Below are 25,995 nucleotides of genomic sequence, written 5' to 3' on the forward strand. Positions count from 1 at the left end.
TTCCTCTTCACAGTCATAAAAGGTAAAGCAGATTTGTTATTTTGTTTCTGCACCCACAGCTGGTATGTTTGGGCTTATCCTCATTTGCTGCAGCCAAAGACTTTGGCATTCTATTGTTACTGCTGTGCATTCCGTCATATTATAACTTTGCACATGCCATGTTTAATCTAATAGTTTTTTTACTATGATCTTTTCTTTTGTGATAGATAAATGTCAGTTTAGCAGAAGATGAACATTCACCTTCTGGTAAGTCTTCCTGGATGGGCAGCAGCACAGTGGGCTGACGGGCAGGAGAACTTGTACCAGAGCTGAGTTCAGGGAGCTGCTGCAAGTCCTGTACCTCAGGCTGGAGAGTGGAAACTGGAATGCAGAAAGCTTTGGGCAGCTTGAATGGGAGCTCTAGAAATAATACAAAGGAGGAAAGGAGGCTCTTGATGCAGGTGTGTGATGAAGTTTGCATGTGGATGCAAACAGGAGCCTCTGAAACATAGGGTTCTGCCTCTCAGCAAGAGTTGGTTTTAATTTAATTACATAGGAAAGAGAGAGTAACATTGAACATCTTCAGCTGACTCTGGCAGCTACCCTAAATTAAAGAAAACATCAAAATCTAAGGATCTTAGACTGTTTAAAAAGCCACAGCTCATCCCACCAAGTTTATCGAGTATCGCTGGCACGTGGAACACTGAAACAATCTCTGTGCTTCTGTAGGGGAGAGAGCGGTTCAATTCTGGAAGCCTCTAATCAGGCAGAATTTGCTTATATTTTTCCCCTTACCTTTCAAGACAGCAGTAGCGCATCTCTTCATTTCTCTGTTGCATTCAGCATGTTTTTCACAGTACTGGTCTGTGAAATAAAACTCCCAGAATCAGAAACATGCTTAAGATTTTGTTTGTGGTTCTGAAGTCTCAGGAAATCTCACAAAAGCTATATGCTTTTAGCCCTGCTGAATTTCTGCTGTCTTCAGATCTTATCTTTCCAGCAGCTGTTTCTCACTTTATCCAGTGTGACCAGACTTATCCCATAGGAAAAAGTATGTTTCCAGATTTCCTAAAATTCTGTAATTTTTATTCCCATAGTGACATAAGAATAGGTCACCCTTTGAATCCTATTTATGCCAGCTTCACAAACTTACTCATTGGTTTTATCATGCAGATGGTTGCGTGTAAGAAAACATATTTGTTAAATGTAAATCTTAACTGCTTAGAGTCTCTGTCTCTACATAATATCTAGCCTAATGTCACCATAGGACAACATTTATGTTTTCATTTAAAAATAAAGTAAGCAGATGGGACTTCTCTCATCCAGAGAGTAGTAAATTAAAAGCAAAAGTAACCATTTTTTTAATATTGTACTCTGCTGGGATGAGAGTTTGGCATTATGACATCTGGTCTAATTTGAGTACTCCAGTAGCTGCTGTGTAGCATTCACTAAAACTCTGAAATGAATCCTGCTGATATTATTTCTGCATAATCTGTGTGAGCTCCCTAATCCATGCAGCAAACCTGTGCCTCTCTGCTTTTCAGTAACAAAACAAAAAACTTAGCACAGACTTCATTGCTTTCATGGTGTATGTCAAGTAATAATCAGTGTAACTGAGACACTATCACAGGAAGTGTGAACTTAGTTACTTACATTTATCCACTGTTTGCTTCATGAAACTTGCATTTGAGATTACCTGTTTATGAAAGACAGTGGGAATCAGAAAGAAAAGAGAGGTAACAGTCTCACAATTTGTATCTTTGAATGCTTCTTCTCATACTATTTAACACTCTGATTTTCTGAGTTTTTTAACCATTAGGACAAGTTATTGAGACTCCACTGACTATCAGAAGTGTTTCTTCAATAGGTTGAGATGTTATGATGCCAAGAAATCATCAATGTTAACCTAATCTTTGTACCTTAATTCTAACCTATTAAAACCTGTCCTCTTTTACCAGGCATGAAACACACCTAGTACATGATTAATTTTTGAGAGTTCAACGTACTATGCTGCAGGTATGCCATATATTTGAAATACCTCTTTAATCTAAATACATAACTCAAGTAAACACACTCCAAAGATAAATGCACAGACAGTGTTTCCCAGAAAATAATACCTTTTGTTCTATTACAGAGTATAGAATTCTCATTTGTGAATCATTGATTTTAATTTGGTCCAAAATGTTACCTTCCAGGAACTACTACAGTTACTAGCTGGTCCCAGTCTAAATCTTAATAAGAAAACAAACACGAGCCTCTCACTCAGAGATAATGCAATCTATTAGGATATGTTTGTCTTTCATCCCTTGGATTTAGCTTAGCACTGCAAGTCAAAAGGGCTGAAGCCAGTTGGAACACACTGAACTTCCAGGTATGGCAGATGAATTCAGCACCGACCCAGCACCTTTTCTTTTTTTTGAGCTCTAAGGCTGTATGGAAAGGATAATTCTCTTAGATTGTTAGGAAGACGCTTTGGCAATCTAGCCTGAAGATAAGCAAATGCTTTCTATATATTTTTGTAATTTATTTAGGGAAGACTTGCACCATTACCAAACTATGGGCAAAGGCATTTTTTCAGTAAGATAGTATTAGAGTTTCATAAGCACTTATGTTCTGCTGCTAGCTAAGAAAGATGAACAATTATACTAAGTGATATGAGAAAATAGCAAACCCTGTGTTTATTCAAAGGCTATATGATTAGTTTATATTTTTGTTCCATATTTATGTAGAATATGTTCTGAGCAAACATTCTGTTTTCCGATACTTAAGGAATTGCAATGATAGAAGAAAAGACATCTTATTATTCTTAAAGTATCTTTAAAATTTGCTGTGAAAGAAATACCATGAACATTAGTATAAAGACTGCTCTGAATGCAGCCCCTCCTATTTTGTTATATTAGTCATCAATGTCAGAGATGGATGATGTTGGTGGTATGGCAATTCTGACTGCTACTTTGTGATACTAAGGTGAATGCTTGAGATTTCAGATACAGGACAGAGAAGACAACTTCTCTATTCTAACATGGTAACACCAAGCTTCATGCTACTGAGACCATGGAGCACACTGCCAGTCTTGACTGGAATGTCCTACCACACCCACTGCATAGTGCCAATTTAGGACCTTCTGACTCACATATATTTTGGCTGCTGAAGAATGGATTGCGTGGACAGTGTTTTTCTAGCAACAGCACTGTCATAGCAGCTGTCAAACCTCATGGTCACCTCTGCTGGTACAGATTTTTACAAGTGTGGTACATAGACATCCTGTTCATGGCTGGAAATAAATAGGAGACATAACTTTCAGAACTATCTATCTAATAATATTCAAGAGACTTTTATTTCCCTTCTTCCAGAACACACTTAACTACTTACCATATCAGTATTAGTGAAAACCAGATGTTATTCATGAAGAATTCTGAATAAGGAATGTTACCATTTTCCTTTTTAGCCTAGCTTTTGCAGAGAGCACAAAGGACTGGTGTCTGAAAGTGAGCATACACAGAGGGCCTTTTAAGATAACCATTTTAAACCTGATGATCAGCATGTCTTAAATAACACATCTTTCTGTGGACCTAAGGTAAGGGGAAATGCTAACCTTCTTTCTGGCTTTGTTTTGACAAAAGTAAATGTAAAATTTCCTTCTTTTAAACATGGTTAAAAAGTAGCTGTTTCCTCTCCTACTCTGTCAAGGGGAAATTCTTTGCTATGAGAGTAGTGAGGTGCTGGAACAGGCTTCTGGAGAAGTTGTGGATGCCCAGTCCCTAGAGGTATTCAAGGTCAGGTTGACTGGGGCCCTGGGCAGCCTGTATTAAATGTGGACGTTGGTGGCCCTCCCCATAGCGGGGGTGGTTGGTGGCTCGTGATCCTTGAGGTCCCTTCCAACCTGGGCCATTCCATGATTTCAGTAGCTAAACCACTCACTGGAGAGGCAGGGTACTTTACTTCACGGCTTCTTCTACCTAGGGAATTAAAATTCAAATATAAATCTTTATCTGTCTTTCTAAAGAGTGCTTCATCGCCACTACATGTTGTATGATGTATACATTTGTAAATATGTAAGAGAGAGGTTTTTCTGTCTTTTTAGGGAAATAATTTATTTTGTATGACATGCCAATTAGGGAGCAAGTGTGCCCCTTTTAGAACCTAAACTAGTGGCTGGGACTCTATCCTGGTGAGAGAGAAAAAATGTAGGTTCAGATTCCCTAAATGTGCAAATTAATTCAAAACAGACCTCCTGCACTCTGCTGTGTTCTGAATTCTGGATAGAAGGAGTTATTACTGATTATGGCTCTTGTATTCTTCTAATGCCACACTTTAAAGTTCTCATGAAATTAAAAACGAGCCTTTTGTGCTGAAACAGTGTTTTTTTTCCCTCTTTAGTACTAACAGTCAAAATAGAATCTGGTCTTTGCAAGTAGCATTCCCATGTGGGCTCCAGGAAGATATTTGATTGTCTTTAGGGCAAGAACTAATTCAGAGAAAGGCTCTTTTATTCACCACCTATGAATCCTGACCTTGACCTAGAAAGTCTATCCTCAGTGTTGTGCAAGGGGCAATTAAACTTCTGTTAAGCCAAACCTCCCTATCACAGCAAAATATGTCAAGTGTATCAGAGCTCAAACCTCCAATCTCATTTTATTCCCTTTAAATGTGCCAAGCTGCCTCAAATTAATTTGAATGAACTGAGAACAACAGCATTTAATAGTTTTGAGAAACTGGAAGTTCCTTTAATCTCTTTTGGTTTGTTAAGGTGGTTTTTTGTTTTTGCTGCTGGGAGAACAGGTATGCAAAGACTTCCAGAACCAAACATGCGGCTCAGATATTTAACAGTAGTTCATTCAACTCAGCTGCATTGGCCTATGAAGTTACCACGCACCTGCTGAATCTTGTAGCTGGTAGTAACAACTCAGCTCATGTGTGTGTTTTTGAACAAATGCAATGAAGGGAAACATCAGAGTAACAGGCTCCTTAAGGAGATGGCAGGCTTGAGTATGTTCATGCACTGTTTCTTGCTGGGAAGAACCTCAGTTTCCATTGCCAAGTGGTTAACACACTGATCACTCCTAACCTTTCACAGGCTCCAAGAAGGTGGGAAGTGTATTCAACTAGAGCACCTATTGTAGAGCAAATGATGGTCAGACAGCTCACTGAGTTCTTTCAGAAAGCAAAGACACTTTAAAATTAACAGGTCCCCCAACTCACGCTGAAGGAACACAACACAGAATCTTTGATATTCTGTTTTCTGTCAGTAGTGTCTGACAACAGTAAAGGTTTGCATATCTCCAAGAACTGCAGGTAATCATTGTTTCCAGACTGATACTTAATTATACTAACATTTAAATTTAGTTCTTGCTTCTGCTGACTTACTAGCAGGTGCTGTTTATAGAATATAAGGGAGTCAGAGAGAGGGAGTTTGGTTACTTTCTACGCAGGAGTAAATCTCTCTCGCTGTTTGGTCTCCAAATGTTCAATCTATTTTCCTAACGCTTCATTTTCTTATATATTCAGTGCATCCAGAAAATATGGAGGTTTTACAGCAAGATAGATACTGAAAATGACATGTAACTCAGCTTATCATTTTCCAAGTAAAATCATTGCTTCTAGAATGCTGGATCCCATAGTTTTGCAATTTTGCATTGATCTCATTTGCCCTGTTTCCCTCAAGAGCCTTTCTGAAATATTGCTATTGAGTAACATGCTAGTATGAAGGGAATAGAGAAGGAGAAACCTTTGCTGGTTGAGTAAAATGCAGAATGACACAAAACATCCAATTCAGCCTCCTTTAGGGTGTTTAAGACACAGAACTCATTTTTCTGGATGAAAAGCAGACAGTGACACTGCCAGCAGCAACTGTGTCAGCTCAGGTTCTCCCAGCAGGAGGGACATACAGGGTGGCTGGAGTGGGAAACATAACAGATGCCACAAATGGAAGCGCTCATTTAGATCCGACAGTTAACTAGATAAAATGAGATGTGAAAAAGTTAACAGTGACTCCTCAAAACAGAACACATGCAAGTGTTCACTAATGAAAAGTATATAACTAGCAAGATCCCCTTAAATAAACTTGCATCCAGAGCATTCATATCTAGATGTAAGTGAATAATGAATGGCTTGATTTAGTATCTTCTCTGCAAAAACATTTAAGAGAAAAATTAGGTAAGAACAAGAGGGTAGTGTTTCAAGCAGGGAAAGTTCCCCTCCATCCAGGATACCTTAATAAATAACATAAAATATGTCATATGATGAAATTATTATCTTCATTCAAAAACAATTCCATTGTGTTTCTTTGAAAAGAGAAAAAAAATAAGTGCTTATTTATTTTAAGACTATCTCAGAATAAGCAAAATATATTTTTAAAGAAAAAGAAGTGGCTTGTAGAATACACTATTTCTAGGTCAGCTGCATACAATTTTATGCTAATACATACATTGCTCCAAAAGTCAAACCTCCTATTTATTTCCATGGAAACTACAACTCACACAAAGAGCACAGTAACACCATTTGATAGACCAAGTTCTCAGATACAAATTGCTATTTCTCAAACCGGTCACCTCTGTTAGCTGTGCATTTGTGACAGTGATGAACAAGTGCCTGCATGCCGAGCTCATAAACATCTGCACCAGTGGAGGTGACCACTGTTGCTACTGCTGAAGCGCAACACCCACTGCCTCTCTGTGCTCACATCCACATCATCAATGAATGTCAGTAGATGCCATTTTTCTGCATGGAAGAATTCAATTCCACATCTTTGCTTCATACACCCATGTCAGGTGCCATTTTGTCAGACTGCCCCTCTGCTGCCATCTGTAGTGCAGCACCAAAATGTAAAGGAATATTGGAGGAAAGGTTCATCATCATACCACCACCATCTGCCTCTGCTGTTGGCAGCATAATAAAACAGGAGGCAGTACTTTTGGAGCAGACCTCATATTACAAGGTAGGACTTACTTTCTACTGCACACAGTGATAAAACTAAATTTTATTTTAAGATAAAATATGAAAGTAAGTCTGTGAATATTTGGAATGTGACCACCTTAACAGAGGTTACAGTCAATTAATTAAAATAAAACTACGTAATTTCAAAGTAACCTAAACGTACTTGGATGCTTTAAAATAAGTAAGTGACAGCTATTAAGCTTATCATTTTTCCCAGCACTTTCTTACTATTGGAATGGTTCTGTGAACAAAGCTGTTTGTATTAACTTGGGATTAATTAATAAAGCAGTGCCTGCCATGATCTGTAGATCATCAAAATACTGATTAGGGGGGCTACAGCCATTTGTTTCTCTGCATAAAGAAAGTGATCATTTCTACTGCCCACTAGAGAAACACGGACTTGCCTACAAAAATATAAGTAACTGCTACTTATTGGAAGGGATTTTATTTTTTTTAATGATTACATTCTGTCCATCTACTTAAAAAGGTGATAGATGTTTCATGACTGTGTTGTAATTCATTCCTATATGCTATTCTATAATGGAGTCTGCCGTAATAGCTTTTAGCTGAAGTTTGGTCTAATCTCTCAATTGCAACTTAATTAAAATGTGCTATGTCACTTACAGCGCTAGAAAAGTGCTGAAATCCATATACAGCAACAAGGAAAAAAGATAGAGGAAGGTCCGTGGCCCTGCATTATCAGTGGGGTACTTAGCAAATGTGAGGTTACTGCTGTTTAATGAAGCCCAAAATAGAGAATGTGCAATTGAATTCGGTGGCACACAGGGAACAGCAGTTATGCTTGTCTTTTCTCAGGAATGATTTTTCTCTACTCATGATTCTTCTTGAACTCTTACATGAAATCAGTCTCTGAGTCCCTCAAACATTTATTTCCATAAAGCAGTTACTTGATGGCACTCCTGTCATTTTATCCTCAGCTTTAGATGCGGCTTGAATGGTACACAGCTCTTCCCAGGAAAGTTACACTCGGTCAGTTGCCAGAAGAGAATGCAAATAGCTTGAGATAGCCAATGATGAAGATTCCAAGTAGCACTTAAATGTCATTGTTTCCATGGCCTGTTTAATCTGATGAGCACTCTGGGGTTAAAAATACTGTTCTGTCTGCTGCACAGTTTGCTTGTGATTGAGTCAGACTACATCTGTCATAGAGAACTATAGGCAAATACAGCTAGATTAGATGTGCCAAGGCTGACTTCCATTGAGGCATGCTTCATACAGCTTTCCTACATTTAACTCACCTGGTAAGGCAGTTGTTCCAGACCACCAGAGTCCAAGGTTGAACCTCAGCTGTGGTAACATTTAGGAAGCATGCACACTTATTCTGGGTCCTGCATGGAAAATCCTGTTAATTGGGTAAAGCCACTCTAGTGTGCAGGCACCAACTGGCAGGCACAACTTGCACAATGAGAGAGTTCCATAATTTTCAAATGTAACTAACAATTTGTGACAATAAAGCTGCAACACAAGCCAAGATGCTGGCACTTCTTGTCACCTCTTTCAAGCACGGTAACTAGCATTTGCATTTGTTTCTTTTCCAAAGGCAGTAACGTATTTTATAAAGTAGGCAGTTAATTCATGCACGTTTGGAACAATTTTATTTTTAAACCAAAGTCTCTAAAGAATTTAGAGTTGTTTCTCTTAAGAACTCAAATAGTATTTAATTAAATTAGCACTGCATCCAACCACAGAAATGTTTTTATCCATAGACACTGAGATCAGAACTGTCTCAAAAAGAGCACATAGCAAAACTGTGATAAAGGAAGGTGAAGATGGAATTATACAAAGTTATGAACGACACACACAGTAAAATTATAACTCTTGGTTAAGTTTTACTATAACGACAAAAGGATGTTCAGTGAATTGGACAGGCACAACCCTTCAAAACCACAAAAGTAAATAGATGGTTACCATAAAGTCCAACTGTCCATTGTCATTCAGAAAAGCATCATGTTTACACAAATAAGCTTCATCTGTGTCCCCCTTGTTCAGCACAGGCCCCTGGCTCTTAGGATTCCTCAAGAAGGAATATACAACTTCATTTTTAGATCACACCCTTGGCTACAATACGCAGGATATCAATCACTCCTACCCTAAAGGTTAAACTCCATACAGAAGTCTGTGCATGGTCAGTGCTAGAAAAACATTATTTGGAGTTTGGCTGTGGGCATAAATCTTTAAAGACACCCCCCCCCCCCCCCCAAAAAAAAAAAAAAAAAAAAAAAGTGGGAGGAGAGATTTCTAAATGCTTAGGAAGGAAGCGGGTAGACCAAGTATGAGTAGCTTTTTCTTTTATAGTCTAAACCCATTTTTCCGATCCCCCTGCAGCAGACTTTTCAAAGAGCAGCAATAGGCAAGTAGAAAAAGGTTCACCTGAGCTGTTACCATCCTGAGCACTGAGTGTCACTGTGGAGGATGCTAGCTCAAATTCAGAATGGTGTATGGCTGCAGTTGAACAAAGCTAGCTCTGAGCTAAGACCATCTGCCTCTCAGCAGCACACATTAGGCAGCCCAGCACCATGTTGATGTAAACATACTGCTTTACGTTCTGGAACCAGCTTCTGCACAGTTGTTCAGTGTTCAGACTGCCCCCCAAGCTCTCTTTCTTTTAAAAAAAACCTCTCTATTCAAATCACACTGTGCTTTTGTTTATTGGGTGATACTTCCGGGGGGAGGGAGTCCTTAATCATTTCTTGTCAAAACAAATTTCATAGGCTGTCTGGAAAAGAATGTAGAGTCATCACAGTTAACAATTCTGACCTGGTTTCTTAACAGCTCTTAAGCATCACTTGATGGATGGCTGTCTGGAGCCATATCCTCCTTCCTGCTGATATTCCCAACCAAACCCAAGCACTGCAAAACATCTCAGAATCCCGGCAGTCATCTAATAGCAATAAATAATTACATGGCACTCCAGATCTTTTGCAGTCATCTATAATACACTAATCCTGTACAGGCTTTTTAAAGGATTAAACATTATATGGATACTATGTATATCTGCAGTTTTGTTAGATAAGATAGAAAAGGAAAGAGACCCTGAGAGTAGGATTTTGTGTCAGAGGTTAGAATGAACTTTTCCCTCGGTGGATCAAAAATCCAGGGCATCGTAATGGATTAGGTGACCTCTTTAAGATCCTTTCACGTTTAGAAGTTTTACCCATGCCCTTTTTCTGACACCCCTCAGGTTTATGAAATCGCTGTGAAGCACCTGTCTGCTGCCTAAGGCAGGATGACGGGAAGCTGAACTGCAGCTCTGCCCAGCTAAGACAACGCCTATGTCCTTCTCGGCCATTGCAATAAAGCAAAGAATTTGAGAAATCATTGGGAAACTTACTTTACACCAGGAAAAAAACAGAATTTAAAAAATACAACTTGAACTTTATGAGGATAATTCATATCAAATATTATATGGGCAGAAGCTACTCTATTTCATTCAGCTTCTGGAGAAAAATAATTATGCTCTTTACAATTTGAAGTGCATTTGTATTCCTTCCAAATAGTCCTATTACAACAGATGAAGTACTTACTATACATCTTTTTCCTGCTGCTTTTTGACTTAAATTTAATTTTCACATAGATTTATTTAAAACAATTCTCAATATGACTCAGCCAAATGATGAATTTATGGAAGGTTTAGTAAATGTGTAATCTAGTTGAAGTTAAAAATGGCTACTTCGTAATTCTGTGCCTAAATGAAATTATCCACTGTAGCCAGTTATTGTGCGTTCATTTAAAGCCCACCTCTTGTGGCACATACTCAGTTCATAATGGAAAAAAAACAAAGCAAATATTTTGCTAACAGAAAAAATGCTTATATACATATACAAAATCAATGTTAAACAGATGTTTTAATTCCTTTTTTTTTTTTCTCTGAGCCTGTTGTAGCAGATATATGTGTATATACACTTTTTATATGCAGAGAATATATTGTACATATTCATGATATCCTGTTTTGCATAGAATAAGTGACCGTCTCTGTCCAAATATAAATAGAACCTGAATCTAAGGAAAAAAATCAAATGAATGTTCCAGAGCATAAAAATTCTGTAATGTGCTCTCATTTCAGAGAAGGTGTGTGACTTATATTGATAATAACACAGACTGTGCAGGAACTTTGCTTTAGGCAAATTGCAAGTCTGTTTTCTGTTCCATTGTTGCCATAAAATCAGCGCTTATGCCAGGTTCATGTCTAAAAATCAGCATATATCTGATAAAGAATATGCTGTAATCAGTCTGTGTGAGCTTGCAGTTAGCAGGAGATAGATAGCTACAAGTTCATCATTTATAAAGAGCAGGACCCAACAATTTCTGAGAGAATGTGTCATTGAAGTTTCAGATGGATGCCCAGCATGGAAGGACACTCAAATTCTCACTTATTAATCAGGAGTTTTGATCAATTTACTCTAAATAACTTTGGTTAAGATAAAGTTCATTTTTCCCACCCAGATATTTAAAAACTGAGCTAGTAAATTCTCTGTCCATATCACCACAGCCATGCACCAGTTACATGTAAGTACTCTAATCCAAAATCCAGTGCCTAAAATCTATGGAAAAAAAAGAGTTCTATTTCCTTCTGCAGTACAATTTCTTTTACTTACTTGTTCTGCAATGTTCTGATTCAGATCATGGGGTTTCCACTCCCACCTTTCCAAGAACCAGAAGATACACTGGAAAGACTTAACTCCACATCCACAGAAACACCTAAGCTTCCAAAGTCAGAACATGCTCCTGTTCACATTACAGCCCATCCAACCTGTAAATTAGACTTCAGTTGTACAAACTACTGATAGGGAAGTTACTTTATTCTTTCTTTAAACAAGACAAAAAACAAACAGACAAACAAAAAAATCCACAAACTGTTTAATCTTTTCCCACTGTTCTCATTTTTGATATTAGAAGGCAGCTTGCCACAGAGACAGGCTCACAGTGAAATTACAACAAGCTAAGTGAGAGAACATGCCAGCTCTTTAGAGGTAACTGTCTCAAAGCATGCTTTTAACCCATGGCACCTTGTGGCAGAGGCCATCTTCTACTGTGGGGTCACCCAGCTTGTCTGCGTTGCAGGGAAGATGCTGAACCCTGTCTGTTACCACAGAGTATTTTTATCTCAATGTAAGCACATACCCTACATTGCCCTGTAATAACATTTTCATGACCATCTTGTTACTCTTTGATACAGGATTAATGAAGTACAGCAAGTACTCAGATACTGATCATAAGAACTCATATTTCATCATTAGTACCTCCTTTCTTCTACTAAACAGCACAGCAAAATCTGAAACCCAAAACACTGCCTTCTTAACATTATATAAAAGAAAAGAACAACAAATTCAATTCTGCCTGTTGTTGCCTTCCTTGCATTAAACCAGAGGGGATATACTGGAGAAAAGCAGAAATCTCTTGACTTGTGACTAAGCCACGGCTTTTTACCAGATCCTGTTTTGTAATCCTTTAAGCTGTGTATCTGAAGTTTCCATCAAGCATATTTTATTGCAACAATTGTCCATCAAAATATGACTTTAGGTCACACACCCAGCATTTCCTGAACAACTCTGCAAAGGTATATGGAGCTCCTGGTAGTTCAGTCACTGCCTTCCTGAAATTTGGATGGGATTCCCACATGGCAGCAGAAGGAGGGTGGGTTTTTTTTTGGATAATTTTGTACAGTTCCAAAAATCATACTGAAGTCTGGATTAATATGAAAGCCACCAGAGTTCCTCCATTCTTCAAAAGGTTCATAAAATCTTTGAAGCTCATAGCACCTTCTGTTTTGTCTTATGTCTTCAGTGATATGGAAGTTAGACAAGGCATTTGGTTTTTATCATTTTGAAACAAGACTGTAAAAGGGGTTTGCCATAAACAAAGCTTATGAATAAATGAATGCATCTGATGAAGAAGTTAAGGATCACATGGACCGAGCCCAAATTCCTGATCAATGAATCATGTAGGCTGCTTTGTGTAGGCTTTGGCAAATCAATACTCCATTTTGTTCAGCAAGTACAACAGATCTTTGTGGGGGTGTTTTGGATTAATTTTTAAATATAATGTGTCAGACAAAGAAAATCTGCAAGGGTTCTTTACAGTGCTGCTTGGATCTTTCCAAAGTTCTATTCTTCTTTGTATGTACTGTTTTCTTACGCTTCCTACCAGGTAACAATACATACCTGATAATAGGCAAGAGAAAGAATCAGCAAAATTAAAAAGACATATATATATATATATTATATATATATATATTAGCTACAGAGCTGTGAGTACAGAAATATTAGTACAGTAATAATTATTTTAACTATTATGATTATTATAATAGCAAATATTAACAGTAATACCTTTATTACTATTATTATTATTAAGAAAGTCATAACGTCACTACATTAGATTGTTACTAATCAAGTGGAATTGGTAAACAGTACGACAATCATTTTTTCATTCTCTCCCTGGACTTACAGCACCTCAGATATTAGAATGTAAAACCATCCAATTTGTAGAAGTTTTCTTCTCATCTTTCTCACATCACGCTGGAACGTTATGAGATGCATATGATTACATTCAAGAAAAAGAAACTAATATCAAGTTTTCAATCTATCTTGACCGGCTAGCTTTTAAAATTTTCTCTTGCACTACCAGATATAAAACCAATATGAATATTCAAATGTCTCTTTCTTGCCCAACAGCATTTTCCAAACAGATAGAGCAGACTAGACAATTAGCTTCTTGAAAGGCAATGGCTCTGCAGTTTACATTCTGGGTAAGAATTTCACAAATCACTTCAGATTTTGAGTGCCTTAATAGCTCCCTAATTCTGGCCCCAAAAGGCTGGGTCAGACCTGGTACCATGAAGCATGTGCGCATAATTGAGTTTACAATTGTCTTCTTGATATAGCATACTACTAAAATTCCTCAGTTGGGCTCAGTGAGTAAACTGTCTTGGTAAGCGAACAGAAAGTTTCTAACCTCGTCAAGAAAATGACAGTGCCCTGCATTTGATGTTGCCAGACTGATATTCCTGAAACACAGCTTCTAGATAGATTTCAGTAAAGATAAAATGCCATGCCTGATTATGTAGCTCAAAGCACTCTGCCTCTGCAAAGCTCAAAGTAGTCATAACTCATATTGCCAAAATTAGACTTGTGGTCAGTGGAATTTTTCATCATACCAATTTATTCTGGATACTTAACAAGAATTTAGGGATATAACTTTGAAGCCAAGACTGAAAAATTTTGCTTTGATTTTCTAAGAAAAGATGCTGCCTTCCAGATTCCCAGTTATTCATTAGCTTTAGCAGCATTTCTTGTTAAAGATGGCATTCTGAAACAACTTCCAGCAGGAAAGACAGCCAGGATTATGATATGCATAAGAAATCACCTTTTCCCCTAATCCTGTTGTTACTGGCCTTTCATCAAGGCTTTTATATGCAAACACTACCCCAAAAGAAATTGACAGTGTGACTTGAATAAGAAAGTTGAACAAGATACTGCTGTCTGAACCATGGATTAAGCATTCAGTATGGTCACTGCAATGAGTCAGTGAAAGAAAAGAAACCAACTGTTCTGTGAAAGATAAATTATTACCCCCTGAAATGGTTTATGTTCCCTTGGTTATTTGTAGCAAGTGATTGTAAGTCACTTGCTTGTAAAGGACACAAGCTATTGAACAGATCACTGGGGACTCCTCTATGTTTAGTCAGTTAGAAATCTTCGCAACTATATCAGAAAATTCTTCACAGAATAGAAAAAAATGGTGCGAAATAGAACAAGTCCATATCAAGTATTAGGCCTTACAAGAAAGTATAATCTTAGAGATGGTTAGAGAAACTAAAATCTGTTTGTTGGTTCATAAAGCCTGAGCTCAGTTACTGGAATGCTAACAATTACTCATTTCATGGAAGACAAAACAAGAAAATGCCAGCAAGTCATAAATAAGATTGTTCGAAGACCTACAGTATGTGTGCTGCAAAGCTGCTGACTTGATATTCTCAGGCTAAGACCACCCAGGGGCAATTGCTCTCCATTTAAACAGAAGCGAAGACCTTGTAGTTCTCAGACATTGTTTCCCATTCTAATATTCTCCTGATTGCAGGTTCATACATTGCTGGAGGTCTTTTTGGAATCCAAGCAGCGCTCAATATTAATAGCAGCACAATTAGTTACTGTCCTTTTCTTTATCAACTTGGGATCAAATACTCTAAAGAAAATCAATACAGTGCTTCCCCATTTTGTCTCTGATGGCAAAAACAAAAACACACACAAGGTAAAATGATTATGTTTACACAAGCAATTAGTATGATTCAAGTGCTACACCCCTAAAATAAATTTATGCGGAACTAGTGTGGTGTTGTGTGTTTTTTTCTAAATAACACTTCACTTACTGTTTTCTATGAATACGTGTTATAGTACATCTTTTATGCAGCAGTACCAATCCACAGCCCTGTTTCAGATGATTCAGGCAATTGGTTTGCAGAACACACCAAGAAGAAGCAAAAAGAAAGGAAAGAACGAGGATGTGAATTGAGCCCCAAGGCAATAAAAACACTCATTGCATGCCAGGGAACACATCTGGAGAAAGGTGATAAAGAACTTCAGCAAGGGAAATGATTGTGTATATAGCATTTTATTTTTTCCAAGGAAAAAGAATGGCTCTCATAACATATGTAATGATGCTTCAGCTCATTCAAAAATTCTTCATGACAATGTGATGCAAGAGTTCACAGCCACAGCTGGACATACTACACAAGAGATAGTCAAGAAAATCTCCAGTTCAGAGTGTAATAGAAAGCAAGCTGGCTGCTTCTATACCCAAGAGACAGATTTCACTCATCATTGTTACAGAATGAAAAATTTAAGAAAGCCCCAAGAGAAGAATTTCCTTATTTTATTCAAATGAAGCTTCCATCTGAAGGCACATATGCCACCATATGGGATCCATTTCAGGCATTCATTAGAAGAAGAATAATTAGTCTAGCATCATACCAGGAAGAAAGGAAGAGGCCCAGAGGATAATTACTTTAGAAACAGAAATAAAAGACCTTGAAACTAAATTTGCTAGGGACAAGTCTATGAAAAAAAAAAAAAAAAAAAAAAAAAGACGTTATTTAATGGAAATTTTTAAGCTCAGCTATCAAGGAGAATTGGAATAGGGGCATGCCCACGACAGGATTATGTTTAGCTTGGGGAGAAACTGGAATGCCATTGTTTTAATGATTACAGAAAACATGTAGCATTACATCTTCACCATTCAACACAAACAAGAAGCCTCTTCTCTACTACTGAAAGGATGAAACAATTCTATGTTGTGCTGGAAAGAACTGTTCTGAACATCCTTTCTTTGCAAATATAACATCATTAACGCTACTGGTCATAGGCTTGAAATACAACAGTGACCCTTAAAAGATTATCAAAAAGAATTATTCCTTTGTTTACTTCATAGAGCTTAATATAAAACAACCTTCAGGTAAGAGAAGTACCTGCATTATGAAAATAAAGCACAGACTGAATAACACGAGAACAGAGAAGACACCACATATGAGATGCTGGGAGTTTCTATGAACAATTAGGGATAGTACTATCTCAGTTATTTCTAACCATGTGTTTAACCAACTCTGCCTTCTAGAAGGTGACAGATATTGACATCATACTGAGTAAAAGATGTGCACTGTATAGTGCACCACAGCCCATCTGCAAAGCCTCACACCCTAAGTAACTTACCCCTAATTAACCAGTGAGTTAGGAGTCTGTGCTACTCAAAAGACCAGTGGGAAGTGAACAGTGACAATATTTGGCCCTTAGAAAAGAACTTATGACTGGATTCCTCCTCTTGAAGCCAGGAAACACTTGATAATGCTACAACACTGAAATCATAGTGGGAAGTAAGGATTTGTCTAGGCAAAATCCTTTGATTGAGACAGTGGTCAAAGGGACAGCTCTTTGATGTCTGCAGCTTTTTGTAACAAAGAATAAAATGAGATCTCACATTGCTGTGTGTGAAACAGATGGTATGGGTTATGGCAGCAGTTCATTCATATTGGGAACACTTGTTACAATGCATTATCTTTTAAAGATATGGAGAAAGCTATCTAGCATTTTGTGACTCACCTAGAGTATAAACAAGATAATTACCTGGTTCACCTGCTAGAGCAGGCAGATCGATTATAGAAGCTAATTAGAGACCTGTTTTAAGCAGATATGAACTCATGGGTTTTTTGTTATGGGTTCTTCTCCTCTTAACACACCACAGAGAAAACCATGGAACAACCGTGATTAGCCTTATTTCATTTTTATTGCTTCTCCCATTCAGAGTAAAACCACAGAAAGTCAAAAGTGTAGCTAATTTACTTTAGCAAGCCAGCAAATGTAAGTTAATTTCCTTGCTTTGCTACTTAGAAATCTCTGCCAGTGCATTAATGTCAAAGGAAAACAAAGAAAAAAAAAATATGTATCCGTATGGAATATGAATGAAACTCATGGTAGATTGACAAACAGCAGCAGGGAAAACTGTCACATCTGCACAAACATCCATAGCACAAACATCCATAGCACCCACAAATTTCTGACTGCTTGTACTTAAACATTTCAAATGTCTATGATCTGCTGTCATTTCCTAGCGCCGCCACAACATAACATAGTAGTGCTATAACGCAATACAAAGTACAGTGATAGTAGAGGGGTGACACAATCCTTGACTGTGACAAATGAGAATAAGCCCAAATGCAGCAGCTGTGGACATAGGGGAAGGAAAAAAAAAAAAAGAAAAGAAAAAAAACAAACAAAAAAAAAAAAAGGAGAAAAAAAAACAACTGATTACCTTTGGAAGGCTTCTAGCAGGCAGGAATGTCCAGCAAGCAAGATACTCTTAACCCTTAAATGAGGTCTGGGAAGGGGTGGATCCTTGCTCCACCCCTTCCAGTCACTCAGTTGCACTGCATACAGCTGAGCTCCCCTGGGTTGGCCCTGCCTTTCCACCAAGTGCTCCATCACTGCTTCAAGCTGTGACTTAGCATTTCTGCTACACATACTTCAGAATCTGTTCAGTCTGAAAAACATCACACTGCATCTGCATGTGGGACATGTGGGATGAAAAACAAAACAAATTATTTTATAAAGGCAGAAAGACTTATTTAAATGTAGTACGTACTTCCTGAGTGACTGGCTGTTTAGTGCAAACCACAGTGCTGAGCAGGGCACTCGGGGTCCCAGAGAGTGTAACTGGTGGAGAGAGACTGCATCTGTACAGTTACTTCTTTGCAGACAGGAGTTTGCTTTGTCCATACTGGAAAGACATTAACACAGGCATATCAGTGCAGTATCACACCTGATCCAGTAAACACTTTCTCAAGCTTAGAAGCTCACCTGACACTACACTTACTGTCCTAAGCAAAGGCATAGGAAGCTCACATGCATGCAAACCATGTACACACATTTCAAGAGCTAATCAGCTACAAAGAAATCTCTTTTACATTCTTAATGGTACTTAAAATACTGGAGTTGAAGCCTGGCTTAGTATTCTTCAGTGTCCATGGCTATTGCAGCTGCTGTGCTGCCCATCAAAGATACCAGCACTTCTGCAAAAGCCGGACAGGAACAAGTACTAAATGTCTTCAGCTGCTTAATTGCCTTAGCGATACAGTCATATTTACAACATTTGCTTTCTATACCCATGGATTTCAAGGAAACTAACACAACCTGGGTTTACAAAACAGCTAATCTTGACTGACTGCTGAACTCCATGAAAAGCTTTAGCAGAGATAATCCAAGAGCACGGGGTGACATCGATCTCTGGCCACAATGCTGCTGTCCTGCCTGCCTGTCTCTTTATTACACTCTGGGGTAATACACACAGTGCAGACAGTACCCTGAGCAGTGAGTCCACTGTGAGTCCATATGAAGGACTCTCAGACATGGAAACGAGCTAGGGTGGCTGCTGCTTAGATGTTAGAATGTGCTCTTAGAGACATAAATTTGCTACTGAAAATGATGTTAAGTATTGGTTCTGCTTGCATTTATGCAACCAGATTGGTGCAATACTGTGAGAAATCACTCTGCAGAAACAGAAGCATACACTGGACTACTAATCTGAAAAATGTCACAGTGCATGTACTTCACATACTTCTTGCTCCATAGCAAAGTTAGCATGTCTGATAAAAGAAAAAGGAAATAACAGATGTCAAAAAATGAAAGGGGCAGAAGCAGTATCTGAGGGTCTGCAGAGACAATGTAGTTGTTAAACTGGGGAGTAATGACTCTTTTCCATTAAACATAGCAGTGGTAAAACATTTATCAGTAAAAATAATATTTTACATTAAAGAAAGCCTGGCACAAAGAAGAAAAACACTGCTTACATTTCATGTTCTTTCATCTCCCCTCCAAAAGAACTGATGGTTTCCTCTTCCCTTTTGACTTATGGAGCTAGCGAAAGTGTTCACAAATACTAGAAAAAGGCTGAGAAATCACCAATGCAACTCAAAACTAAAAAAAAAAACTACTAAAACCAATGTGACATTAAAAAAAATAAAATAAATCAGCAGCCCTCCAAAAAAAAACCACCCAGTATCATTACAGATTTAAGACTGTTTTTGAAGAGAGCAGAACTATAGTAATATGAAGGTTTTATTTAAGTGCTTCTTACCAAGCAGGTAATGACTAGCTTTTTGCCTTAGTTCCTTAAATACCCTTTCCAGTAATTTAACTTATATGGGACAGCTATACCATCCCTGAATAATGTGATTTGTATAGATCTAAACTCAGGTGCCTTGGTGGAAAGACAGGGGTGATCATTATTTCAAAGCTCATTTTTATTTTTCTCCTACACTTAAGACTTGTGAAATTATTTATTTGGCAATCTGAAAATAAAACTTGAGCTGTATTAGCATGTAGGCTGCTCAGTAAAAGGGAAAGAAGAGAGAGAGAGGATTAATAAATTACATACTAGAAATGGGAAACAAGATTACAGGTGACATTTTGGCAATGTCTTTTCCACATTAAAGGAAAAAAATTGAAATAAGATTAGTAGGAGGGAAAAGAGGAAGTCAATCAGTAGGAAAGAAATGAAATTGAGAATATATGAGAAAGAGTGTAAAAAAAAAGGAGGAGTTTATTAGGATAAAGGGTGCAAAAAACGTGACTCTACAGAAAAGAGGGAAATCACTATCAATGGGTACATATCTCTGAATGAATCAGGAGGGTTAGAAGGCAGGCTAGTGGGTAGCATCTACCCAGCAGTAAGAATGCATAAACAAGAGGATGAGGGGAAGGAGACAGCAATGCTTCCTATTGGCACTACAAACGTACAAGGAGTGAGTTCCCTGAGGCCTGTATGCATGTCTGCACTACTTTCTTACCTCCCTTACACGTGGATGGATAAATGGCATGCTATAACCAAATCATGCAAGAAACAATTATTGTGAAATCCCTGACGTGGGTATGGCTGGATTTTTCAGCTAGTTTTCTATGGGTCAGTATAGATAGAGTGTATCCTAGAGCAAATTTCAATAATGCCTTTCAGGTTGCTTCCTCAAGCACATTACTATAGCAACAACACTTGAATTACTGGGCTTGCTGTTTTTCTTCTGTTTCTAATACCAACCCAAAAGAATGCTCCAACTTTTTACCACCTTACCTGCATGGTAGATGAACCTCTTATTCCCCACCTCTTCCCCACCTCTGTCATAAATGCGAGCCTCTTTAGGATCTGTCACCCTTAGTTCCTCAAACTCCTCAACCACTGTTAATATCTGTTCTTTTTCTCTTCATCCTATTTATACCCTGATAGTTGTTGTTTTGAATTAAATGAGACCATGAGCATGGCAAGCTGTGACTTAGGAAAAAAATTATTCTCAAAAAGAGTGGTAAGGCATTGATATAGGCTGCCCAGGGAAGGGGTGGAGTCACCATCCCGGGAGGCATTCTAGAAAAGGGTAATGTAGCACTTAGGGACATGGCTTAGTGGGCATGATGGGGATGGGGTGATGGTCAGACTAGAGGATCTTAGTGGTTCTTTCCAAACTTAATGATTCTATGATTCTATTCACACTATTGCTAATGAAGACAAGTGATGACTCAGGATTGGCAGCAGCCTGAGTGGTTACTTAGATTAACCATACCCTCCTACCCTGGTATATATAATACACAAAATGGGTAGGATGGGGCTAGAGTCCAGTGCCATAAGAGAATGAAGTGGAAAGCTGTTTGAGTTATCTCCATGGACTGGCACACTGCCATAAGCAGTCAGTCATATCTCAAAAAAAAACTAAGCATGTGTTGCTTTTCAATACATTCAGACTGAAGGTAGCATGTAAAGCTTCCAACAGCAATTCCGCCAAAGCATCTAAGATAATTTTTTTCCCAGTATTTTAATACTGTGATACCTTTCAACTAAGATTTAACTGCTAACTGGCTGACATTCCTTGGCAGTATTGCTTATTTCACAGTCATAGAATGGTTTGGATGGGAAAGGACCTTAAAGACCATATAGTTCCCATCCCCCTAACATGGGCAGGGACACCTTCCAAGAGATCGTGTGGATTCATAATTCCTGTAACTGCTACCTACTGAAAACTTACATCAATTCATCGGTGAAATCATGTGTTGTTAATGTATGAAATTGAAATGTGGCAATACAAATATCAGATGGTTGAAATGCTTATTCAACTTGAGACTTTGAAATGAATGCATGCTTCCCTGTTGGTCTTAGTAGGATATAATTTCACCTAAAAAGAAAATACAGGAGGTATATGTATACAGTATTTTCCTTTTTGATTCATCAGCAGCCTATTAACACCAAATTTTAAAGATAATTCTTTTCTCGATTATTTTACAACCTGCTTTTAATTAGGATGACAGACAAATTTAAATTTGCTTTCATTCTCCTCCTCACAGTGTTCTTTATTCTCTATTAGTCTCCCACAGAGATTTTTTGAAGCGAAGGGTTTTTGTTTCAGAATCTGTAATCTCTTGAACAGACTTCATAATGATGAAATACAAGGTTTTTTTACACAGTAACCTGCTGTTATTCTCAACTGTGTTTGGAAAGTTTCATGTAAGGCGGGAGGTTAAGTAAATCTCCAGTTCCCTGGGGGTCAATGTGCAGAGGATGCAGATATATACCTGAATTTTCTATAATCTCTTAAAACTCTGCAAATGCTGCTCTTCCTCTTGGCACGTTTGGTAAAGTTGCGACAGAAACATACTAGAAGAACAACTGCAACCTAGAAAAGATGTCATACAGTCTCTTAATAAATGCAAAATATGCTACTTGTTTAGAAATTATTGCTAGAAAACCTTACCTGCCAGATTGCTAAATTGCCATCGAAGACTCTTTGTTAACACATACAAATTTACCATTTGTTAACCAGCATTTTCAAGAGTATTCTTCCCATAATGTGTATCCATGTTGATAGAGATCTTAGAGCTGAATTTAGAAGTCATATTCAATAGCATATTCCTTACAAAAGGTATAGGAAATCCAGTTTCATCTGGACATCAGCACGTGAAAGATTTCAGTTACCGGGACAAAAACATTAGGAGTTAAATAAACATCCTCAACCTTATATGACTGGACATTTAAACATGCACTGAATGTATAATACTTACAGTGGTAAGCTGATGAGGTGGATGAGGAGCTACGAGATATGGTTAGTAACCATATGATACTAACAGATATGGGTAGTAACGGTGATAGGAGGACGGCTGGACTAGCCAACCTTGTAGGTCCTTTCCAACCTCATGATTCTGTGATTCTATGCAGTTTTCAAGATCCTAAGATACATTTTTGCAGCTTTCATTATTATTATTATTTTTTTTAACAGACATGAGAAATCTTACGATGATTCAGCCCAAAATGTACCTGATGTAGTTGCCTTCATACCTGGAATGAAGACACAAGTGTTATGTTCTGAAGATATCAGACTGTTGTAGAAACCTTAAGATTTTTAAAGAGAATATTGTAAGTTGTGTGGGAAAATGGTTTATATCTGAGATGTATGCTAGATGACATCCATAACCGCATGCATTACAAAGAATCAACTGTAAAGATAATGAAGGAAATTGGCAGAAAAAACTATGATTTGAGAGAGGTTAAACCAAATGTCAATCAAAACCAAAGAACATAGATGCAAAAGTACTTAGTTATCACAGTTTTCAGTTCATTTGGAATTAATTGTGAAGAGGAAGAAACAACTCAAGTATGATAAAGGCTTATAAGAAGAATTTGCACACAATATAGTAAGGAAAGAAAAACTAAAAAGGAATCAATAAGATCATGATCAAGTTGCTAGATCAAAACCAGCTCCATTTTTTTGTTTATCCTAAATGAGTAAGATTTCTAAGTGAGGACATTAAACTGGAGCTTTAGAAAAGTCACAGAAGAGGAGAGTAAAAAGGAAATGGAATGAAGAAATGAACAAATAAAACACAAAAGAAAAATGAAATTTGTTTCTGGGTATTGCTCACCATGACATCTGGCAGAAAATACTACGGTAAATATTTCCAACTATAAAGAGCATTCAAGGGTTAAGGAGCAAACACACACATAATGGTACATAGGAGTAAATGAAGTTAAAAAGAGTAACAGTGATGAGCAAAAGAAAGAGCAGGCTGGAGCTGTATATGACATTGTTTCTGTAATATGCATAATAAAAGAAAAATAATGTTTGTAATAGCTGAAAGGAGTGCTACAGTGAGAAAAAAAGACACACAGAACATTACACTTTTTTTTTTTTTCCTACCAGAGAACAACACCAAAAGAAAATAAAACTATCTAAAAAAAAAATGCCAGATAGTTATCAAAGGGAATCAGTTTCATATAAAAGAGGATCAAGAAATAACACTACCTGAAGATTGACACAGCTTTAAAGTGAGCTGAGAGCTGTCCCAGAATTCCAAATAAAATGACAGTCAACCAGGTAAGCCTCTCAGAAAGATGCACAGATGAAACTGCTTTGGAAACACAACACCTGTATTCGAAGGAGTCCAGTGAAATTCCCTCCTGTGTGGAGAATCTTTGCAGTATGTAAGAATTCAAGTTTAACAATTAGAATTCCTAAAGTGTCATGATAAAACTCAGAACAACTGGTATAGAAGATGAAAGAGAGGAGATAAGAACAGAACATCTCAGGTTGTGCAACAATTTTGTCCTTGAAGACAGTTCCAGGGAGGAGGATTATTACTCAAAGTATAAGGCACACCACACAAGATGATAAAGTCAGTGACTCAGTACTGGAAAGAATAAATTAAGCATCTGATATTTATTGCTGAGTTCTAAGTAAACTTACAGTCAAAGGGAGAAAGAATCTTCTGAATCTCTGGACTCTTCAGAGGAACCTCAGTGAAAAGGAGAGAGAACAACTCCACAGTCTTTTCAAAATGTTGCAAATGAAGAAAGACCAAAGATATATAAATCTCTCCCTCCCTCTATGTGTCTGATAACTGCCTGTCCTACAAACATGTTGTAATGAGACTAATATCATATATTCAGACCAGTTTTCTATCCAGTTGCATGCTAAAACATAGGAGGTGAGAGGAAAAAAGAGAAAAATAAATAAAACAACTGTGCAGATAAGCCATCTCACTAGTTTCTTACTCTCCATTTTCAAAACATTCAGAATAGCCTTAGGAGTTCCTCAAATATGACAAACCCTATCATTAGAAGCATAAAATGCAGTGAGGACACAGAAAGTCAAGAAAACTTCTCGAGTCCTATCCCTTGAAACCAGATCTGTAATTACACAGAAGACCTTCCAATTAAATCTTAAAATCCTGCTAAAATGCCGAGTACTTGGAAGCCAACCCATCTAATGTGAGAACAATGTTCAATGGTGCAATGCATAGAAAACATGATTATCCAAACCCAGCTAGGGTTTGAACATCTGCACCCTCATAGCTGCCTGAGTGGGACCTTCTGAAGACAAAACAAATCTCCTAGTTGAAGTGCAACATGGTACTGTGCACAAAGAATGTGCTCTTGTTGCTGCTAATAAAATTTAAGATGGGAGAACAAACCAAAGGTGTCCACAATTATTAAAATGATTGTACTCAGAAAGGGAAAAATTAATGCGTAAAAAAAGCTCTCCGTGCTTATTACAGTCATGGCTGTCTGGCTCGTGTCCATGCTATATAAGCACTTGTCGCCATGTGCACAAGAGCACTTGGGGGTATTGCAGCTGCCATACGAAACCCTTGCATCTGATATTTAATTCGCTGCAAAACAAAGTGAAGTCTTTGCTTCCCTAAGTAACATTCCCTCCCCCACTGCAGTTATTGTCTTTGTAATATTTTATGATTTGTCATAAAACACTCTGGGATATTTTCCTACAGAGGACACAATTACAAATACATTGCTGAAATGAAATACCTGTATAGTGTTCCTTACTCACAGTACAGCTCAGGCAATGGCAGACCAGGCTATATGCATATTTTAATATTTTATTTTGAGTTTTTCAATTTTTGTAATAAAAAGCAAGAACAAAACAAAGAAGAAAACAAGCTCCACATTGATTTAGGACTTCAGGGAGAAGAATAAAGCCATTCCATCTATTTAACAAATGTGAATATGCTTATAACATTGATCTCAACAATGTAAATCAATAATATGCAGAGCTTTCCTGTCCCCCACAGATTGCCTAGAAATTATATATGGTGGTTACAAAAGTATAATCAGGGTGAAATATTATCAACTCTCGTATTCTACCCATGCTGTAACTCAAAAAAACAGATATCTTGGAACTTAGAGTTTTGATGTTTTAAAGAGTGTGCTATTTTTCCTAGAGAAGCACAACCAATTAAACTGGGCATCCTGTCTTTTGCTAAAGGAACAATCTGCAGCTTCCAAATGATTGTGATTCTCTTTTACCATTATAGGAAATTCTTTTTATCCTGTCACCAAGCTCAGAAGGTATTAAGCAGTTTACAATTCACATTAGTAGTATTCGATATAGTGAGACTGAAATACACAAGGAAACACTAACATATTTTATTGTGGGGTGAAAAGCAATGTATCACAGCTTTTTCAGTACTTTGGTCCAGCCTTTTGAAACTGCGTCCAGGTTGTTAATTAATTGTGGTTGCTAAGGTC

General features: G+C 37.6%; 2 long non-coding RNA genes across 2 annotated transcripts; one reads left to right on the forward strand and one right to left on the reverse strand.

Moving 5' to 3' along the window:
• LOC107319358 lies at window positions 1-24,523 on the forward strand. Its single transcript, XR_001557759.2, has 3 exons — window positions 1-1,995; window positions 3,428-3,556; window positions 22,733-24,523. It is a non-coding gene; the product is annotated as an uncharacterized LOC107319358 (long non-coding RNA).
• LOC107319355 lies at window positions 7,454-9,479 on the reverse strand. Its single transcript, XR_001557758.2, has 3 exons — window positions 9,307-9,479; window positions 8,175-8,264; window positions 7,454-8,088 (listed from the first exon to the last, which is right to left on the reverse strand). It is a non-coding gene; the product is annotated as an uncharacterized LOC107319355 (long non-coding RNA).
• Window positions 24,524-25,995: the final 1,472 nt, after the last annotated feature.

The sequence above is a fragment of the Coturnix japonica genome, chromosome 11, assembly GCF_001577835.2.
Source record: "Coturnix japonica isolate 7356 chromosome 11, Coturnix japonica 2.1, whole genome shotgun sequence".
NCBI classification, from domain to species: Eukaryota; Metazoa; Chordata; class Aves; order Galliformes; family Phasianidae; genus Coturnix; species Coturnix japonica.